Source organism: Uranotaenia lowii, chromosome 2, assembly GCF_029784155.1.
Source record: "Uranotaenia lowii strain MFRU-FL chromosome 2, ASM2978415v1, whole genome shotgun sequence".
Taxonomy (NCBI): Eukaryota; Metazoa; Arthropoda; class Insecta; order Diptera; family Culicidae; genus Uranotaenia; species Uranotaenia lowii.
In genome coordinates, this window is record NC_073692.1 from 404,549,286 (window position 1) to 404,572,373 (window position 23,088).

Sequence of the window (23,088 nt, forward strand, 5' to 3'; positions counted from 1 at the left end):
AAAAAGGGTAAATTCTTAGATTCAACTCGAAAGAGTTCAGGAGGTCCGTGCTTATAAGTACTTTTAGTAAATAATATTTCAATTGCCAAGAGCTAATTAACGGTAAAATTTTGCAATATTTCTATGCCACGTAATTTTTTATTATTTTAATTTGAAATACCTACAAAATTTACAAGGAGACCGCTAAACTTAAAAACTTTGGCAATTATTTAACGACAATTTGACATATATAGAATTAATTATGAAGGTTTCAAATCGCTTGAGAAAATTCGCAAAAAATGCATGGAACAAAGTTTGTTACAAAGATGAATCGGTACAAGCGCCGATGTGGTCTAGGGGATAGGCTGGCGCGAGTCTGGTTTTGGTATGCCAGGCGTACTGGGTTCAATTCCTGGTATCGGCAAGAAAACTTTTGGGTTCGAATCCCATAATTTGCCGATAGGTAAGATGTGTTTCCTCTTATAACTGATTTTATAATAAGAATGTTCAATCAGTTGCCAGCTGGCCAGGTATATACACGGATGCCGGAATACCTGTAAGTAAACTAGCCCACCTGATTGACTCGTTCTTCCAAAAATAAACCTACATTGACACAATACATTCATCCATGACAGTTCGTACGAAGCCATGGCGTCCGGGTATGGATTACGCGTTGCATTGGAGATTTGTCGAATCTAGTAATCTAAGAATGCATGTGAGCCCATACTTAGGCAGAAACTGCAGTGAATCCGTGCACCCATGGTGGATAACCAACAGCAAAAAAAGATGAATCAGTTCTTGAAGTAGGCATGTGCAAATTTTTTTTATTACAATAGCGTATTCTGTTTTTTTTCCTGGAATATTAGAGAAAAATCACTTGCTTGGCCCGCGAGCAAATCTCATATCCAAAATTTGGCCCGCCTGTTAAAAATGTTGGCCACCAATGCACTCGACTGAGTCGATTTGGAGTCATTTTTGGATTTCTCGAACCCTGAGGTTTAAAAAGCTTCGATTTGGTTCAAAACTCATACATGATTTTTGGAAGAATTTTCAAGCAAGGTTTACATGAGCAAATTTGAACTTTTAGGTTTGTATGAGAAAATTGAATTGAAATTGCATGCTGATGGTTTTTGTGCCAATTTATAAATTCTCTAGAGGAAATTTTCTCTGAACAACTTTGTTAAAAATCGTAACTTCGTATCTAATTAGGCAAAAAAATTATTAGCTGTTTAACAGTTAGGTGCATGTCTTTTGGCATTGAAAAAACATAAAATCAATTGACATCACTGCTGGGTGCCTAGCAAGGAATTGCATGAACACTCTTCAGAAATTTAGAAAAATTGGTACAAAAACCTCAAACAGGCTCGTTTTTACAGAAGAAACAAAAATGATGTTGATTTTTCAGTACAAAATATTCAATTTTCCCATACAAACTTAAAAGTTCTAATTTACTCATGTAGACGTTACTTAACAATTCTGCCAGAAATCATGGATGAGTTTTGAACCAAAACGAAGCTTTGTAGACCCCAGGGTTTGAGAAATTTAAAAATGATCCCAAATCGACTCAGTCTAATCTATCACAACACATTAGTAGGCCAAGCGTGGTTCGCCCCACAAGCGGAAACTTGAAGTGCGAACAAACAAAAAGATGTTCTTACTAAAAAGGACATAACTTTTCACCTATAAGACAGATAAATTTAGTAACAAACATAAATTACGGTGATTAATCTCTTCAAAGAATTCAAAATAATTATTATCTCCAATACAGGGTAACGAACTTTTTTTTTGACCAGGGTATTTATTTTGGACCACCTTGCTTAGCTCTCTTATAAAGCAACTTATCATGAAAAAAAATATTGCAATATATTAAGTGTCCAGTTTTCAACTATGTATGTTGAAAAATGTCATGATTAGTTGCTTTATAGGAGAGTTAGACTAAGGTTGCCAGATTGTCTGGTTTTATCCGGGTTTGCCCGGATATTTAATACAAAATTTGACAAAAGTCCGGCCCGGCCCGGTTGCCCGGATTTCATTGAAAAAAACCCGGATTTCACCCGGATTTATTCATTTTATTTGCCAAAACAAACAAATTGTGTTGCTAAAATTTTTAATTATTCGTCCATAACGAAATTTTTTGAGCAAAACTTATAAAAATAACCATGAGAAGTTTTTTGAAAGCCTAAAATACGATTAAAAATATGGTGATGAAAAAAATATTTTCGTGATTTTTTTTTATTTGTGTTGTGTTGTGTTGCTCGAATTATTAGTCGACATTTCGAAATCAAATGCCCGGATTTGTCAGGATTTAAGATAAAATAGGCCGGATTTCCCAGCCCGGGTACGTGCTGAAAAAAATCTGGCAACCATAAGTTAGACAAGGTCATATAAAATAAGTCCGTTATCCTACTATCTTCATGTAAATTTTAGTTTGAACTTCTTTTAGTTAAATTATTAGAACGCCTCAAATACAGAAGAATATCATTGCTCTACTTCCTAATACCAGAAACTCCAGTTGTTCAAACTGAAACCACTTTTCGCATTTTTCTCAGCTCTCAGCCACCTTCGGGAGGATGATTGAGACTTCTATTTGCGCCGATGACATCATGGAAGAAAATGGTGTGGCGGCGCAAAGACATTCGTTGGCCAGTCCAGGCGCAAAGACGCACCCGGGTGACATCGACGAACGCACTTGCGACGAACCTGCTCCAACTCAATCCACGAATCGATGATGATGGTGTTCGCTTTGGCTTACTAACTTGGACAGGTCGGCCATATGGTTTCTTTTATTATTGTTATTATTAGTATTATTGTTATTAGCGCTATTGATGGCGATCGTGGTAATGGCCTGGCTAATATAAGACCGTTTTTTTGTTGTTGCTGACTCTGTTGTGGTCGTTTCGGTAGTTTTCTGCGAAAAGAGTGGGTGGGTGTTGGAAGGCACCAGCGCAAATGCAAATGTCCAAGCAAGAGCGAGCCAAGTGTTGCCTCTGGTAAAGTGCGAAAACAGATCTCACATCATGTTGGGTGGATGTTGGTCCAGAAAAGAACAGAACAAGACAGGTGGGGAGAGTCGAGTTGAGTGTTGTATCTGTAAATAGCCCTTTTTGTTGATTCAATGGCAAGGTTGTGGGATTTGTGCCTTGGAATGCAATGTTTGAAAATCGATTTAACCGTAAATAAGTATTAAATAATGGCAAAGGTAAAGTTTGTACTTTTGACAACTTTTGATCGTCCATGCAAATTTCTTGCCATCTCAAAAGAGATATTTTTAATTTTCTTTTTTTTTTGCAACACAATACATGCCTTCAATCGATGTTTCGTGTTTTGTTTAAATCCCTCCGTTTAGCGTCCCATTTCCCTAATGCTACAACTTAATTCAATTTGACAACAATACGAATCAATTTTGAATGGGAACTTTGACACGATTCTCGAGCCGACAATGTCCCGAATTGTAAAGGAGTGGAAGAAAGCACATCAAATTGTCCCCACAGGTGGTTGGTTCTTCATCTGGCGGCCCTGTAGCGCTTGGCGAAATTTGCCTCGTCCGCGCCAAGCCGCCGCAAAAATTAACCAAACAAGGTTCGTCTTTTTTCTCTCTCTGTTGGGGACCTATATGGGGCTTTTTAACAACGCGCAGCTGAATGAAAACATGCCATTCTTCCCTCGTCATTTGCACACGACAAACCAAAAGTGCCAAACAAATGCCCAAAACATTCGAGCCAATTGGGCTTAATAAAATTAAGCGAACCAAGAAAAAAAAGACAAGTAAAAAGGTTCCGACGAAAGGTGTGAATAATCATGGAATAGAGCGTTGGAACTTCTGATGCAAAAAAAAAAAAAACAAACCAAACGAACCGCAGTTTAGCATGGCCAAATTTACCCACGGCATATACGCTAAAAATGTGCAGTACAAAAGAAACTCATTAAATTTCACTTTTACCGGGCTAATGGTTTCGATTTCTTCGTCGAATCTGAAGATGACAACGACGCGACGGGGGGTTTGTTGCATTTCAAGCCAGTGATGATACCAAAGTGCCAGAAATAGATTCTACCTCATGACAAATCCAAACGATTTTGGAAATTTCGAACTCCAACAGAAGAATTTTAAATATTTTTTTCTTGGAATTTTAATCCCGAAGAATGATTTCCATTTCAAGAACTTTCAACTAACTTTGACATGAGTAGATCTTAATATCAAGGTTTGTATGAGAAAATTTAAGACTTCTGCCGATTACTGTGTATATTTATAAATTACTAGCTGCCCCAGTAAACTTCGTTTTACCCGTTACTTAATAAATTGTTGTAAAATGTTTACAAATCTTCAAGTTATCGTCTTCAAGTTGTTCGAGTTTTGTCACGTTTCTAGTTGATTTTGTATAGGAGCCCCCCTTCCATAAAAAGTAATAATCTCGAAACTATTATACAAACCATCTCTGGCTCGAAAAACCCTCGGATACCAAATTTCACTTCATTCCGACCGACCATTCATACGTGATGGTTTCTTTGTAACGAAAACGCCTTCATTTTTATATATAAGATTCAAACAAAATTTGCTCATAAATATTAATTTTGTCAAACACTTCTACTTTATATCTTATTGTTGTTGTTGTTGTTGTTGTTGTTGTTGTTGTTGTTGTTGTTGTTGTTGGAAACATTAGAGAGTCTTAGTGTCTCTTGAATTAATTGGGAGACATTGAGACCGTCTCCTAGTGTGCCCAAGTAACAACTTTAGCTTTATCATGGTCAGCACAAGCTCGTTAAAGCTTTAAAATTAATCTTCATTCTAATCATCACCAGAACTCTAATAAAGCTTATGGCTTTTTGGCCCAGAAACGTCATCATGACTTTTTCTTTAATCTTAGAAAAAAATTAGTATGCTGTAAAATTTTGGTCACCAAAGCTTTTATGAAACTAGAAATAATATTTTCAAATACTTGACATAGTGCATTTATCAACATGGTGTAATTTAGTAATTATTGATTTTGCCACCAAGATGGCGTTAATCAATTTAATGCTGAATAGCTTTATTATGGTCATAAAAATGGCTGTAAAGTATTATAACGGTTTATAGGAGCCATATAAATAGCTAAAATTTAACATTTCTCTCGCAACCAACTAATTACACGTCAAGGATGAGTTCCTTATTTCTGAGTTGTTAATCATTAGTACAGTAAATAGGGAGAGATTTGAAAAATAATAAATAATGGATTGTCTGACCCCAACTTGAAATCCAAGATGACGGTTTCCGCTGAACTTTAAAATGTTGTTAATCTCTGAAAATCGCATGTAAATAATTCCCACAATATGGGTATCCGGTGAAAGGGCTAAACTAGAAGAAGGCATATTTCTTTTTCTGATGTCACCTTAAAATCCAAAATGGTGGCTTCCGATTAATTTTCAAATGCTGTAATCGACTAAAACTTACATGAAACCCCCACATCTGACGCCACCCAAGATGGTGACTTCCACTGATCTTTAAAATGCTGTAAATGGTCGAAAATTTCATTAAAATGTCATGCGATTTTCATTGATTTACAGCATTTTTAAGTGAAGCGGAAGCTGCCATCTTGGATTTTAAGATGGCGTCAAATAGCTAAATTTGACGTGTAGCCCTTTCATCCAATACCCATATTGTGGAAGTTTCATATGATTTTCAGTGATTAACAGAATTTTGAAGTTAAGCGGAAGCTGCAATAAGGGATTTCAAGATGGCGTCTGATAGTGATTTTTTTCTAATTCAGCGATTTAAACTTATACACATATTATGGGGGATTCAAGCTATTTTCAGTAATATGCAGGTTTAAAAGGAGAAGATTCTAAAATGATGTCAGATAGCGAAACTTAACTTATACTCGTTGAGCCCTTTCACCCAATACACTAATTCTGGAGTTTTCATGCAATTTCCAGTGATTTATAGCATTTTTAAAGTTAATCGGAAGCCGCCATCTTGAATTTCAAGAAGGCGTCGGACAACGAAATTCGATTTCTACTCGTTTAGCCCTTTCGCCCAATACCCAGATTGTGGGTGTTTCATGAGATTTAATTTAATCTCCAGCTTTGAAAAAAAAAAGCGGAAGCCGCCATCTTGGATTAATGAAGACGTCAAGCAACAACTTTTTTCTTCTGTTAGTTAGGCTCTTTGACTCAACACTCAAATTGTAAAGATATTCATACCACTTCCGGTGATTTGAAGTATTTCAAAGATCTTTCTATATTTTATTATTTAACTTAATCACAACATACATGACTTATCAAAAGTGTGTAAAAATGAGAATTCCAATTCAAATAGAGTGAGTGCTCCTACTTTGGAGCTAGAGCCTACTTTAGTCCTAAAATGCCGAAAATTGTAAATAGGGGAAAACTGTACAAGACGCACCAGTTCAGCATAATCGCTATTTACAGCGATACCCATCATCTATGAACCAAATTGAAAGTTCACGACGGTTCAGGGATCACATTTACATCTTATCAAATAGAAATAATATGTTAAAAACACGATTTTGGTTAAATTTTTGTGAAAATCTTAAACGGCCAGAAAACAAGCTGCGGGGTAGAACGCCAAAACTAGTGGACAGAACGCACCATACCGAATGGGTGGTGAGAAAAGGAAAAATGGTTATACGGAATATAGTAATTGAAACATAAATTTTTTTATTACATGTTCATCGTATTTTTGCAAATCAACCATACTTAGGATGAAAATCATTTATTATTGCTTAATTTAACAAAAATTTTGCTTTTCAAAATTCACTTTTTATATCCTTATAGGTTAAACGCCTTCAGGTAGGCAACGAACTTCAATTTCTTGACTGATATCGCGGCAAACATCGCGGCAGATAATTTTTTCGAGTCAAATATTGGTGCACCTTTTTAACTCAAACAAGGACGAAATTTGTTATAATTATGCATTCTTACCGTAATTTGGGAGTCAGCAAATAAAAAGAAAGACATTTTGTTTTGACATTTGGTTTTGACAGTTGGTTAACAGCACTCAAAATTTGAGCCTAAAACACGTGGTTTTACGGGCATTCTGCCCCAATTTTGATAAGATTAATTTTAGTTAAAATTTGTGGGAAGTTAGTGAAATATAATAAAATATTAATAGTCATTCGAAAGTGCATACGAGTGTTATAAAGAAAAGCTGCAGTTGGATCAGATAGCGCAGACTGGTTTACCATAAAACCTTATATGTTAATCATAAAAAATAACAAGTTTTAGGCAGAATCCCTGAATCCTTCTGTTTGTAAGAATTAAAGTCGTTTTTGTGAACTTTTCATCTAAAAAATGATAAAAAAAAACTCGTTTGCTACAATAAAAATGAAGCAAAACACAATTCGGAGCCAAAGGATAGTGGATTTTTGAAAAAAGATGGCATGGGCCATTTTACCTCGCTGGTGCGTCTTGTACAGTTCTCCCCTAATATATTTTGCTAGCATATGATTAAGCTACTCCTATACACACAATGGACTCTTATTCTTTCTGAATACTACCATACCGATTTTTGCCTTAAAAAGTCTTTCTGATAAAATTATCGATGTTTTTAAAAATGTACCTTGTTATCAGTAGTTAATCATACAGCTCAATTAGTGGGATGCGTTTTGAGAAATTAGAGTGAATGAGGAAAAATCACGTTTCTTTACTGTCCAGGCCAAAGTTTTTAGGAAAAATACTTTCAATGTGAAGAATATAAACCATACTACCTATTTTTCCAAAAGTTCAAGAAAATCAATGGAATATCAGGAAAATTTGTAGAGGGTTCAAAATAGGAGACTTTCTTCGTTGATGTTCCATTTTTTGACCTGACTTCACCTAAACTTTGTGTCAATATGAACAACTCAACAAAGGTGCGAATTTTTAATCGGGGCTTAACTCAGAACCAATTTTGAACGTTTCTAATATTTTAGTAAGCTCTACGCAATTACATACTTACTTATGTACATGTAAGTAAGTAAACACAAAAAAGTTTCAGCTATTGTTATGCTGATAAAGAGACTGAGAGTGAAAGTGTTTGATTCATTCATAACAGAAATTTTAACTATTTTTAATCATTAAAAAGCTGTAATACTTTTTTAGGATAATATTTGAATAAAGGTTATCTGTTCAATGAATTTGTTTATTTGTTTTTGAGAAAACCATAGGCTTTTTGCAGGAATTTAGTTCTAAGTCCAATGCAGGTACCAGTTCAGTACCAAAGTAGAAACATAAGGTTCAAAGTTGGAAATTTTAATCATCCATATTTTTGCAAATCTTTCAATAACGTCGAAACCAATGTTGAAAATTTCCATTGAAATTTACAGATAAGATCATGAACTACAAATAAATTTCCTGAAAGATATAAACCTACCGTCCATTTTTGAGGAAAACATGATTATTTGAAAACCACCGCTTAAAGGGTCAAAATTAGGACAACTAACCCTATGTGCAATCTAACCGGAGCGTCCTGTTTTGACATCTTGATCGAGAACTGTTATCTAATTTATTACCTTTATAAAACATGCAAAAAAAACTTGGAACAAACTTCTTAGTTTATGTTTTACTGGAGTTTTTAAAAAGCATTTAGAACTCTATCTAAACCACTTCAATAAATAGTAATGCAACTTTCTAATGCAAGTTGGCTTAATCTGTGTTACTTGGGTAGCCTTAACATTTACTCTAACAAAATTTTATTTCTGTATTAAGTTTAAATATTCTCATACCTAATGGTTCCTGACAGTGTGTAAAACTTTTTATTCGAATATGCTATTTGGTAATGTAATGTTTACATGCGCAAATTTTTATGATGTTCTGTCAAGCGGTTTTTGAGATAGCTGTACAAAAGTTCCGTGGAACATTTTTGCTGTTGAAAATGCTATTTCGAGGTCCATGGAACTTCATGTTTTGTTAAGTTCAACATAAACTCAAAAATAGCTTTGAAGTACTGTTATGGTTTCTTTTTCCACTGTTTGGGAACTTTAAAGTTGGTACGAAGAGAAACAATCTACTTGTTACGTACTTCTCATTTTTCAACATGAAGTAGCTATCAAAGGGTTGACATTTTTTTTTGTACAGCTCTATATCATTGTTGTACTCTTTTGTAAACTTGAAAGTTTTTATTTATGAGTCCCAACCGGCGTTCAAAAGCAACTTCGCAATATAGGAACTTTGAAGTAGATTTAAAGGCTTAATTCTACTTGTTTCGAACTTAAACACGTGTTTGCATAAATGAACACATCGTTACTTGGGAAACGACAATAAGTACACATTAAGTTCCAGAAGAACTTTTCAACAACTTAAAAATGGGAATAAAGTAAAAATTAAGAACCTGAAAGTCGTTTTGAAGAAAATCATCACATCTAGTAAAATCGTTGCCTACTCATGATGTTCATATAGAGCAGCAAGTATGGAGCTCGATTTTCAGCAGTGAGCCCGGGTTCGAGGCTTGATAAGAACATGTTATTTAGATGTCAGTTAATAACAAATATGGTTGATAAATATGAATCAAATTAGCAGCGGACTTGAGAAGGCATTGAAGGAGCGAAGAGAATTTTTTTTCGATTTTTTGTGCTGCTTATAAAAGTGCTTTTTGAAGCTGGTTTGTAGTTGTTTAGCAATTTATGCGAACTTTTTATCAACTTTAGAGTTCGTTTAGCTACTTAAAAATTCAGCTGATAAGAAGTTGTATTAGCAAATCAGCATACTCTAATAAGCTGATCATACCTGATAGGGGAATGTTATCAGAACTTTTGGTTGCTGGGGAATGCATACTATGAAACACCCTTTTTTCAAATCAAGGCTTTTTGTTATTACGTGTTCTGTTTCCTGAAGCTTGACCTTCAAAACAACTCAAAAAATTTTATTTGATCGAAGTTATAACAAATTTAGCCGATTGTCTTCCTTCGGCACAAAAACAACGTATTTGATTTGCGAACTGACACGATTCCAGATCCGGTTAAAACAGAGATGAATCTTTGTGGGACTCATTGAAGTGCTTTGTAGAGAAAATGGTAGCATTTGGAGGCAGTCTTTTTTGTATTTTTAGCCTTTCATCGTGTCTATCGTTATGAAATACTGAGTGATTTGCAGTTTCCACGGATCGTTAACCTCTTCAAGCACTAGACATCAATTTTTTTAAATTTTTCTCCGTGTTTGTTTCCGTAAAATACAGACGAGATTTGTCAACGAAAAGTTTCCGACTACCGATACTAGATTCCGAAACCTACCAGGTGACCGCTAAAGAGTTCGTTTTATTGTATATTACGAAATTTTTCAAAATTTCTCCCAGCTAGCGTCCAAAAATTTTGCGCACGATTTGACCACCGTATTTTGTTTATTTTACCCCTGAGCTGCTTCTGTACCTTATAGAAGTTGAATCAGGCCTGTTTATTAGTTAGCTATACGAACCAGTAAGAATAATTGATCTTTTTTATCACTTCCTTGAAATTTTCGAACTATGCTTGATAAAACCTTTCACATTCCTTAAATTCATGAAATCAATCATAATCATTTTTATTCAAATTTCAGCTCACTGTTAGATTATTCAGGACAACCTGGACGTTTTGCCATATTAGATTTGGTCGGATAGTTGATTTTCAGCTGTTTTTAGGTCTCCCACTGGGACTTTCCAGCATTTTTCTCCATCCTGCCCAAAAAAATTTGTCGATGAGCTTCTGTATTGGACGCTATCTCAAAAACCACTTGAAAAAATGTCCCCAAATATACCGTATACAATATATTACTAGGTAGCTTCACTGAAAATTTTATAAATTTCCATCCATGCATTCAAAAGTTATTAACAAAACAAAGTGTTTGTTGGAGTTTGGAAAAAAAAACCTTAGTCAAAAAATCAGTTCCGAGTCTTGCTAAACCTAGAATCAGAAGAAGAGGAAGACTTTGGTATGTCCTTACGTTTATTAAGCGATTTTGACTGATTTTTGCCATACACCAAGAAGGTACCTACTAAATTTTAGTTGTATCAGCCACATATGTATCAGCATGTACGTCTCGGTGGTCGAGTGGTTAGCGTGGTTAGACGGTAATCGCTGGTCCACTGATGGCATGGGTTCGATTCCCATCTCGGTACTGGGTGTTAAATGTTAATCTTAAGTTGTCCACGTCATGTATTCAGTCTGTAAAGCCTAAATTGGCTAAGACGGTGTATGTCTTTTTTTAAAATGGTTGAGTTTGTAGCTGAAACTTTACACTTTCTAATGTCTACTAAATCTTGAAAAATTATGTTGTGTTAGATGTGCCATAATGTTTTGACATAAAGAAACAATGTTTAAATTTCGATGACGTCTAGTTATGGCGTTTAACCTATCAGATTAAATAAATATCATAAAAAAACTAATATGATTCAATTTTTTAGTTTTTCAACAAACTACTGTTTAAATTTTGGTTAACAGTAACTTGGTTCACTATTGAAAAATATATAAAACTACTAAACGAAAATCGTAAATAAGCTTCAATAATCTTATGATGGGAATATGTTTTCCTAGGTGAATTAACACTTTCGAGACCCTTTGTTGATTTACAGCAAGCAAAGTCTCAGAATAGTAAACAAAACAAACAAAAACTTTCAGGCTGTACCATTCGATGTAATTTTCTCTACTCAGAAAATTGTCCATAACTCGCGGATCTTTATTAGGCTTCTCATTGACCATCTGGAGGAAAACCAACGAATTTTGGTCAACGGGCTTGAGCAACAAACGTCTTGAAAAAAAAAGTTGCTAGGTCGGGTAAGACGGACACTTCAAGGCTGGGTAAAACGGACACATAAGTTTTTTCCAGATATTTCAAGTTGTTTATCGATTTGATCCTCCGTATGCTTTCAGAAGACCTTGGCAAGTGCAATTGTCTTTCAAAAAGTACTCACTATCTCAAACAGGCCATAAAAACAGCTAAAAGTTTAACTCGGGTGAAAACAGCCCTATTAAAACGGAATTACGAAACCCAAACTGTTCCGCAACCGGATTCGGACCAGTTGGTTCCATTTTGGTTTAAAAACATTCTCAAATGACTATTTCACAAAAATATGTACTAGTACAGAATTTTTTTCGGCAATATCTACCTTTTTTACGCAGTGTCCGTTTTACCCGACCGTTTTAAAAAACTTTTATTTGCAAGCATGTTTAAGATTGCTATAAAACAGTCTTGATGAAGAAAATTTACTAATGCCAATGGTTAATATGATAGCAAACAACCTAAACTACTCATCTGACCAAAGACTGCGATGAAAAAAGCAATAACTGGTTTTCTAATGCGATTTTACCTTAGGGTGTCCGTCTAACCCGACTTTCCCCTAATAATTATTTTAAAACAGTTTATAAATAAACACAAGTTCAAAAGAAATTCTTGCGAATTATTGAAGAAATTGATAAACACTAAAGGGTAAATTTCACTACTCTGACTTTTAAGATGTAGTAGGTAATTGAATGAACGAACACGATCCACGAATACTATCCGCATGTCTGTGACCGATACATTGCTTGCTATTTAATTAATCATCGATACCAAACCGGCCACATTCGATGATGACCGAAATCGCTAATTCGACACAAAGATATGAATGAATTTGCGAGGAGCTGCTGTTGAAGAAACAGGCAAAAGGAATTCAATTCACGGAAAGGGTTTTTAATTTCACTTCTTTGTTTTTGTTTTGTTCCAGCCTAGAGTGAAGTTAAAAAAGCAGCTAAAATCACAAACACTCCACGAGCAGGCTGCCATAAATCACCCCGTGGATTGTTGAGTTTAGTTTTTTTGAATGTATTTTTTTTTTCTTTTACTCTCTGTCTCCCCGCGTGGGATAATGAAAATTGTCAGTTACATGACAGACGATGCAAATAAGGACATGCGCGAATAGATCTACAGGGTGTACGAAAGCAGTATATGAAGTATTCATTCATTTTCGGATTGAATTTTTGGGTGCGCGCTGGCCCAAGAGAATCAGCAGGACGGCAATTACGGTGCCATTTGCAACGTTGTTTGGCTGTCTGTTTTTGGGAGGTTTGAATGTCTTAATAAAAACAATCTTTTGGGAAACATTTCCTGGTGTTCATAAATCACGGAACCAAGCCGATTTGAATGGTCAGGGAAGCAATGCGTGTGGTTTACTTACCAAAAGCTCTCAGTGTTTGGAGTGATCTGAAAAAGGAAGGAAAAAATGTAGATATTCGGTTAATGGTGTTATTGAAGTGACAGGCAATTGACCATAAATTCTAAAATGTTTGAAATGTTTTCTTTTACTAATTAACAAAAATAACTCTCGAATTGGATTTGATACTCGTATCTCCGAAAAAAAGCTGTGATCAGATAAAAAAGACAATTAACAGAGATTTATGTGACAAAAGTTTAAGACTCTCTAATTTCGTGCATTTCATGAGCTTATGATTTATGAGTGCTTTGAATAGTTTTTTAATTAATATTCTTAAATGGCTTAAATCGTTCGACCTTTCATACGAAACAAAAATGACCAGAATGGAAGGTGACAAAATTTTGGCATTTTTTTGTAATGTTTTGTCATTTTTGTCATTTTTGTCATTTTTGTCATTTTTGTCATTTTTGTCATTTTTGTCATTTTTGTCATTTTTGTCATTTTTGTCATTTTTGTCATTTTTGTCATTTTTGTCTTTTTTGTCATTTTTGTCATTTTTGTCATTTTTGTCATTTTTGTCATTTTTGTCATTTTTGTCATTTTTGTCATTTTTGTCATTTTTGTCATTTTTGTCATTTTTGTCATTTTTGTCATTTTTGTCATTTTTGTCATTTTTGTCATTTTTGTCATTTTTGTCATTTTTGTCATTTTTGTCATTTTTGTCAATTTTGTCATTTTTGTCATTTTTGTCATTTTGTCATTTTTGTCATTTTTGTCATTTTTGTCATTTTTGTCATTTTTGTCATTTTTGTCATTTTTGTCATTTTTGTCATTTTTGTCATTTTTGTCATTTTTGTCATTTTTGTCATTTTTGTCATTTTTGTCATTTTTGTCATTTTTGTCATTTTTGTCATTTTTGTCATTTTTGTCATTTTTGTCATTTTTGTCATTTTTGTCATTTTTGTCATTTTTGTCATTTTTGTCATTTTTGTCATTTTTGTCATTTTTGTCATTTTTGTCATTTTTGTCATTTTTGTCATTTTTGTCATTTTTGTCATTTTTGTCATTTTTGTCATTTTTGTCATTTTTGTCATTTTTGTCATTTTTGTCATTTTTGTCATTTTTGTCATTTTTGTCATTTTTGTCATTTTTGTCATTTTTGTCATTTTTGTCATTTTTGTCATTTTTGTCATTTTTGTCATTTTTGTCATTTTTGTCATTTTTGTCATTTTTGTCATTTTTGTCATTTTTGTCTTTTTTGTCATTTTTGTCATTTTTGTTATTTTTGTCATTTTTGTCATTTTTTCGGAATCTCACTCACTTGATTATATCACCGTAAACTGCCATCAAAGCTGAACATCATCAATCATTTGGAAAATATTCACAAAACCAAAAGAAGAAGCATAACCAAATTAGCTAAGTAGCAATTTTACGCTTCGTTGACCACACGCGATAGTACGAGTGAGAAATCTATGGAATCGTTCTATTGAGGTAGTACATGGTAGGAGGAATTGAAACAATCAACATATAGTATGACTCATAAAAAAAATGCGAAAATCTGTATCAAGTTCGACTGCCGAACTTAATTTTAAGTATGCCTATCAGAACTTAGTTTTGAGTTTGTCCAGTGGAACTCAAAGCTGAGTGCTGCCACTAAAGTGCTGTTTTGACCCAAAATAACTTTATTTTGAGTTTGAAAAAAGGAGCGTGTACTGTACTACTGCATTGTTTACGTCCATCAACTTACAGATAAAGTTTGGAGCTAATACACCCACGAAAAAAATTTCAAAAATCGTCAAAAACATCCCAAAAATTTTCGCATTTTTTATGGGTCATACTGTATGTACTTACAGGTGACATCAAACTAAACTGTATCGGACAGAATAACTAAAACGCCGAACGCAGCTCTTTGAACAACATTATTCATACCTTCGAGGCAGCCACACCCATCGAACAAAATTGTGCAGTCATAGATTTCGGTATGCGCGCATTGTTCGTTCCTAAAGTTCTGATTCAGCTACATGGTTCAGATCACACCTTCCGACTGTGTGTAATTCAGGAAAGCTCACCCAATCCCATTGTACGGGTTACATCGCTCAAGGTCAACGTCGTCGCCGCCGCCGCACCAAATCCAATTACACGATCCTATTACTACAAGAGACGACTTATGGACAATCCGCGCCTCCCAAATCAGACTACACATACACACAACTAACTTATCGACTTCTGTCATCTGTCAACGAGTAACCTTCAGCCGTCAAAAGCACGGGACGGAACAATTCAAAGGTTCCTTCCTCCAATTTTGCCTACGTCATTCTAGAACGAACGTACGGAATCTTAGAACTTTTGCAAGACCTAACCAGAACAGAAGCTTCTTCCATCTAATGTATGGAAAGAGCGGATGAAAAAGTTTAACCCCAAAAGAGGTGGCACGGGGCGCCCCCGTATTATACTTACTTTAAGTAGAAGAACGAACAAACTTCGAATCGTCTTGGTTAGCTCATTTGACGGTCAGTCACGCTTGATCACTCGCCCGTTGTCGTCGTCGTTAGTTCTTAAAAGTTCTTTGAAAAGGAGAACGTGCGGGCAGGAAGTCGGCAATCAGCAGGCAGCTGATTCGCTTCATTTCTCTTGCGGGTGTCCCCCTGCGGAAAGCAGCGTGGGTGGACTATTTCCTCCAAACGCCGAACGGCCGGGTGACTCCCACACTTCTAATGCCATAATTTGAGCAGCAGCGCTGCTATAAAATGAGTTGGTTGACGTTTAAAATATTCTACCGTGACTCGAAACCGACCCCGACAAATGCCGTGTTTTTAGAACAATCGGGTGCTCCATTCTGAGCGAGGAGAGCTTCGAACTCTATTTAGGCAGAGTTATGCAAAATAAATTGACGAACTTTAAAGAAGAACGAACGCACCAAATACCATCTGGACCGGAACTCGTCGCTCGCTGGATGGCCGAGCCTGGGACAACCAGAGAACAGAATTTCAATTTCGTTTGGTGGGTAATTGTTTCGTTTTATAGTGATCAATCCCCCCCTCCTCAATTTTGTTCTGTTCTGAGCTCAACCCACCCCTCCAAAACACAACAATACCAAACCCACCTTGTTTAGCGAAAATAAGCGTAAAAATAGACACGATTTCATGGTTGAACACGGATGGTCTTTCATGATTGGAGCGCTTGTCACTGCCATTTGGTTGGTGACCGGTTCAAAAGACTATCTTTTCCTACAACTGGTTGCGAACGTAGGATGATGATCGTAAAATTGCTATCAAAATTTCAGCCTTGTCCAGCGTTGATGAAAGAACTATTTCTGAGATGGAAATGTTTCAAAAGGTTGTTTACGATATCGGTACTAGAACGTTAGGCCAGCTTCGCAACAATCAAATATGTTAAAAACTCTTGTTTTAGACAGTAAGTAGGTATTTTTATTTTTTGCAAAATTTAACAAAACTGTAGGGTGAATAAGGTTATAACAAGCCTCCGGGGCGAAGGGAGACCCCTCTTTTCTACAAAAGTATCTGTTTTCAATAATAATTTTCACTTCAATTAGTGTTAAAACCTGTTTTTACGTTAACTTATTAACGAGGGGAAAAATCAGCAACTTCAGGTGGAGTAAATCGGGCACCTCTGCCACAAAGTGTAACAAGAAATTCATCTCAAAGAGCTTGTCTTTTTTTATAATTTCGTCAGAACTTGTTTTGATTGAAAGCGTCAACAAAAAGAGGGTATCTGGATAGCAGAAATGATAAAAAAAAATGCATTGGAAGTTGCTTTAGGAAGTCACATTATCCACCATAATCCCCATCATCAGGGAAATGGTATTTGTGTTTGATGAACATAACAGAACAACAAAAAGTCATGTGAAGTGTTGTTATTTTCAGAAAATGTAATCTTTTTAAACACCCTTAATGTTTCTAATAAAAGTAAACATTGTTAGACGTCTGATGATGGGTGAAGAAAAGAAACTAGAAACCTTGCGTTAATTTGAAAAGTTATTTCACCCACCGAAAGAAATCAATAAGTGAAAACCATATGTGCTGTTTTTGTAAAATGTGGGTAAGTGTGAATAGATGTGTAGATTAATTGTATATGTGTGAACTTTTCAAGTTCTATACAACTCGTAGGCTTTTGTTTATTAGGATGCTTTATATACTCCAGAGGGGTTTGCCCCACAAAAAGACTGATTTTCATTATTTTAAGCAATTTTAAATGCATTTCCAACGTTATTATCTACTTCCCAAACTTTCATTCAGTTAGGAATATAAGGAGAGTGCGCTGAGGTAGGATGATGCTCTTTATCATTGTTAACAAACTAGCAGTGCGTTAAAATGAATAGGCAAGCACAGGTCTCAGCTATTCTATGGAATAAATGTAATCAAACGCAACATGACTGATTCTGAAATTTGACGGATCGAATCACCTTCTTTCTACCCCACTTGGTCGAAGTTTCCAATAGTCCTACAGTAAGCTTGCCAGATTGCCCGGTTTTATCCGGGTTTGCCCGGATATTTGAAGCAAAATTTCGATAAAGTCCGGTCCGGCCCGGTTGCCCGGATATCGTAAAAAAAGTCCGGATATTGCCCGGATTTTTTCACAATTTTCACAAAGAAACCAAAAAAAATCAAAGTTTTTGAGTAAGTTTCACCAGAATCGATTAACGGTATGGAAATTTTCAACGGTTGTTTCAAATAATTTCGCTGATTTACGTTTATAAACCTTTGAATATTTAAGTGTTCCAAAAAGTTTTTGGAAGTCTGCAATTACATTAATAAAATATTAATTTTATTTTTTTTGCATTTTTTCTTTGCTTTTATGTAAATTACACCTAAATTTTGCCCGGTTTTTGCCTGGTTTTTGGATTTGAGAAAATGAAATTCATGCCCGGATTTTGACAGGTTTTTTTGAAAAAATGCCCGGAATTGCTAGGCCCGGATGGGAGTGGAAAAAATTCTGGCAACCTTATCCTACAGTGAGCGAAGTAAGAATAGCGCCACTATGTGTTTTGCTTGTTAAAATATGAATGATTGAAAATAACGAAAATTTTCTGCTACATTTTGTTCTGAATTACTTAACGGATAAATCAAGCATAAGTTTAATTTTTTTGGACGTAGCAATTGGCGTTGATGTCCAAAAATGTGAAAAAGGGGTGCGAAATAAGAATAGCACCACTTGAGTTTTTCAACAAAAACAAGATTAATTTTAAAAATTTACCGTGTAAAAGTGAACCATAATGCTTCTTCGAATTATTTGAATAGATAACTGCATTTTAAGGAGTTTTCCAAAATTCCAAACGTTTTCAAAGGGTTTAAAAGGGGGTTTTAAGAGATGCTTCTCTAGCGTTAAGGAATTTGATATTTGAGATGTAATTCTTTATCAAACTACTTAGTTTCTTCATTAAAATGACGTGAAATGATGAAACAAACATTCGGAATTAGGAAAAAATAGGTTGAATCAGGAAAAAATAGGTTGGAAATAAAAAACTTTGATTTTGCTCAGTCAACCACACTTTTTCTGGTTTCAAGTCGTAGATGGCAGCACTATCTTGCAGTTAAAACCAAATTTAGTCTCAATAATGATTTTCTAGGTTTATTTAGGCCCATATTCATTATTTTGAGGTATTTTTCCGATCACAGTTTTGTTGAAGCTCACGCTGCAGAAAGCTTTTCCGGATTTGCAAAAGAATCACCAGTACAAAAATGTACAACCGTTAAAATTCCTGCGCATCTCAACTTCCGATTCAATTGCAAATCATACCAATAATACTGCTAGTCGTCTGGTCCATCAAGCTCCATCGCAAAGTACAACTTTATTCTGATAATCGGTCCAAAAAATTCACTTTTAGTGACCTTGATGCTATTCTTATTTTTTGGATTTAGTGTTTTTAGAATTTCCAAAACGTTCACACGGTACATGTATTTATTTCTTGACCAAAATCCTCCAGCACTCCCCAATTAATCCCGGATATTAGAAAATGGGCATAAATTTGGTTAAATGGCAAGATAGTGCTGCCATCTATGACTTAAAACTAGAGAAATATTGTTTGACTATTAAATTAGTATTTTTGAATTCCAACCTGCTTTTTGGATTCAAACTCAGCCTCAAATCTATGTTTCATCATTTTGCATCATACTTTTTGGACTTTCATAAGACTTTTTTAGGGTTCCAGACTCCCAGACTTTTAAATTTTTTTCCAGACATTTCCAGACTTTTGAGTTTGGATATATTTTTTTACAAAAAAAATTTTTCGTAGTAAAATAACCGGAAATACATCAAAATAGTAATTGAAACGTGAGGAATGCTAAGCAGATAGATGTAAAGCAAAGAGTTAAGCATATAACAGGGATGAGCAAGCCGCTGCCCTCGAGACCCCATTTCTGAATTGATTTATTTTCTCGAATTTTTCCTGCGATAGATCGTTAGTTATCATAAAGTTCCAAACTATAAACTAGAAATAGTTGATATGGCGATGACTTGATATGTACTTCACTTGTTTTTGTTTGGATTTATCCCACAATCATTCAGATTGGTGACTTTTTCCAGAAATAATAACATCCAATGTGTTTTTCTAAGGGATAAATGCATTAAAGTGCATTGTCAGAAACGTAATGTTGGATTCTTTTTCTAATTTAAAATAAAATTTTCCTTATTTGTATTGATCGCTTTTAAAATCAAAATCAATAACTTATGGCAAAATCGAAAGAATATAACTAAGCATATCATGGTGATTTTGATATATTTATGTCAAAGATAAAGTTGTATTATAAAATAACTCAGCATACATTTTTTGAAAATATAATTTTTTTGACAAATTTGACAAAAACGCTAGTTTCGTTGATAATTTAATTTTAACTAAGCATTGCTAAAAAAAATCTATGTTCTTGACATAACCCATTTAATTATTTTGTATTTGATCCAAAAAATCTGTGAAAATTTTCTTTTATGTTATACCAAACGTTGACCAATTCAGTCTTTTCACTTGGTTAATAACAATTCATATAAACAACGTTAAGATATTTTCTTGAAAAAGCGTTAGAAATCTTATCTCAGTAGCACTTAAATTAAAGTTATAAAATCTGTCTATAAATGTTTTAAAAAAAATTAACAATAAAGAATTTGAAATCTTCTTTGATAAAAATTTGCTTGGGAATCTGTAAATTTTTTGTTATTTTCAGGATATCAGAAAATTTGATCAACATGTTACATTTAAAAAAAATCACCCCAATTGCAGGAAAATCACGCTTTCGAGGGCAAATTTTTAACTAGGGAAAGATTATTTAGAAATAAATACAGAAAACCAAAATTTTGATCAGTGAATTTGAACCACAAAAATAAAAAATATCTCTCTCTTTTTTAGTAATTGTTGTTATATGAATACATAGCTACAGACGACTTTTGAATGAAAGTAATGAGTAGCTAACGTCTCGGTTGAAAGAAAAAAAGATTTTAATATGGAAACAAGTTAAATGTTTTGTGCATGGTAGAAAAATCTTGAAAAATTTCCGTTTTTAGGGATGTGGGAAAATGTGATACAAATGATGTCTTTGTTTGGAAGAACGAATGTTTGCGAGTAAAAGTTAATTAAAAAAAAAAGTTTTCCTACGAAATTTAACTTTGATTTGGGGACGTACTCAATCATTTTCGGCTGATATGCAAAAACCATGTTCCATTTCTTTTTAAAGATTTTAAATAAATATTTGTTATTGTTACGGTTTAGTTTTTTTTTACCTAGCAAATCCAAAATTTTGAATTCAAACTGACCCGTTGGTTCAAGAGGTTGCTCAGCCCTGGTATAGAACCTAGTTTGCCGATACTACCACAATAGGTATTGAACATGTATAGAATGTATGATGATTATTCAGTACACTGCTGGCCAAAAGTGTGAGATCACCCGCTGAAAAACATGCAAATTTTGATCGTTCATATCTTAGCCGTCTTAGGGCATATTTCAAATCTTCTGATTTCATTTCAAAGATAATGTTCATGCCTATTGTGGTAGTATCGGCGAACTAGGTTCTATGCCAGGGGTGAGCAACCTTTTGAACCAACGGTTCAGTCAAAATTTTGGATTTGCTAGGTAAAAAAAACTAAACCGTAACAATAACAAAAATTTATTTAAAATCTTTATATAGAAATTTAACATGGTTTTTGCATATCAGCCGAAAATGATTGGGTAAGTCCCCAAATCAAAGTTAAAATTCGTAGAAAAATATTGATTTTTTTTCAGTTAACTTTTACTTGAAAACATTCGTTCATTTGTATCACATTTTCCCACATCCCTAAAAATGGAAAGCAGTATATATCAAATATCAAGTAATATCAAGTAAAGAGCATCTGCAATGTTGGGATCTGGCCCAACACCTATAAAGTTCGCCATCCAGACTTTTCCGGACATTTTTTCAAAATCTTCCAGACTTTTGATGATGAAGGCTGGCGGTTTTAGCATTAGTGAAATGCTAGGCGGGTATACCTTGGACTTGTACGCCTCAGTGGACTCTCTCCACAACAGGAAAAAAAAAAGAAGAATAAATAAGGTTACGAAAATAGTTTGTAATGGAAATTTCAAAACTGATAAAAAAAGAGATACACACAACATCGTTTTAATATCATGAGTAAATTTTGAATTAAAAAAAAAGATTTTTTAAATAATGTAGCAAAAAAAGAAAACAGCAGTGAAAAGTTCAAAAAATTGTATAGAGCCAAAGTGTAAAAGATGTATAAAATTAAATTGTTCTAATAAAACACGGTAGACTAATATTATAGCTCTAAGTATGGTCAATTATCTATATGTGTAGGAATTACTATCAACTCGAAGTTGAACGTCGAATTAGATCAAAAACTTAAAAAAAAACCTTTTTAGGTTTAGGTTCTGCTAGAAATAACAGAAACTGGATAAATAATCTCTAAAGGAGAAAATCTCAGAAATAAATATATAAATTCAATGGTCCTTCTGATTTGAAAAATTTTAAGAAAATTGTTCATTTGAGATGATTTGTTCAAATTTTTGGTTGACCTCCTCGTTTTTTCACGTAACCCTTTTTACAATGTCAACCCTTTATTTCAAGGGAGTTTAACATCCAGGGTCATTCTTCCCTAAAAGTCAAAACGTATCTGTTGATCTCTAAGTTGTTTAAATAAAACAAATAAAACTTGAGTCGCTTTTTGACGAAATAAAAAAAAATTCATACAATATTTACGTCATATGAAAAGAAAATACACTAATTTATTATATTATACCCAAGTTTTGGTACTAAATATATTACCAAAATTGACTTGGAAATACCATTACTAAATTGAAGACGAACTGTACTATTATATTTTACTAATAACTAAATAAACAACTTGTTCTAGTTTTGTCTTATAGATTTAATTTAAACACCATCTCAGCCTCCATTTTCTGCTCGTTTGTTCAACCCCCCCAAACCCAATTATTCTTTCGCTTAGAAATTCATAGAAGTTTAGTTTTATGATCATAAATAACGTTTGTTCTAAAAAAAAACTTTATGCAATATGAGGAAGAAAAATTAACAACTTTTTCTAAAAGTGCAAGAACACAGTGGCTAAATAAGTAGCTTGTCTTTCAGGACCTTTTTTGGTTGATGATTTTTCACTCTGTATTAATTTTTCTAAAAATTATAAGGTTTAAATATGAGGGTTTATGTTATCTTCGTCTCTTCGGCCTTATTTAGAATCTTTTTATTTTTTATTTCTAAAAATCAATCTAGAATGATTGTAACTCTTGAACCTGATTGCCAATAATTTTTTCAGATCTAAAAACACGTGGAACAAGAATTTTTGAACCAAACAAAAAGATTATGTTTCGAACATATAGGTCCTTGCTAACTTTTTCATGTTTCTAAGCTTCTCTTAGATCTAGCTCTTGACAACTGCTTGTCCAACAGCACAGATAGCTTCATGGATGGATGGATATTTTCAAGGCTATAGTTCGAAGAAACCCATTGAAACTTTTTAAGCTGCTCCAAGCTATGATGAATATTTTCTTCAAAATTTCAAAAAAAAATCGCTTTTTAAACACAAAA

General features: G+C 34.1%; 1 protein-coding gene across 1 annotated transcript in view; it reads right to left on the reverse strand.

Moving 5' to 3' along the window:
* Positions 1–23,088, reverse strand: part of LOC129746821 (uncharacterized) — a 118,399-nt gene that overhangs the window by 71,634 nt on the left and 23,677 nt on the right. The window contains exon 2 of the mRNA XM_055740708.1: positions 13,073–13,098. The gene's annotated coding sequence lies outside the window, so the exon portion shown is untranslated. The remainder of the gene's footprint in view (positions 1–13,072; positions 13,099–23,088) is intronic.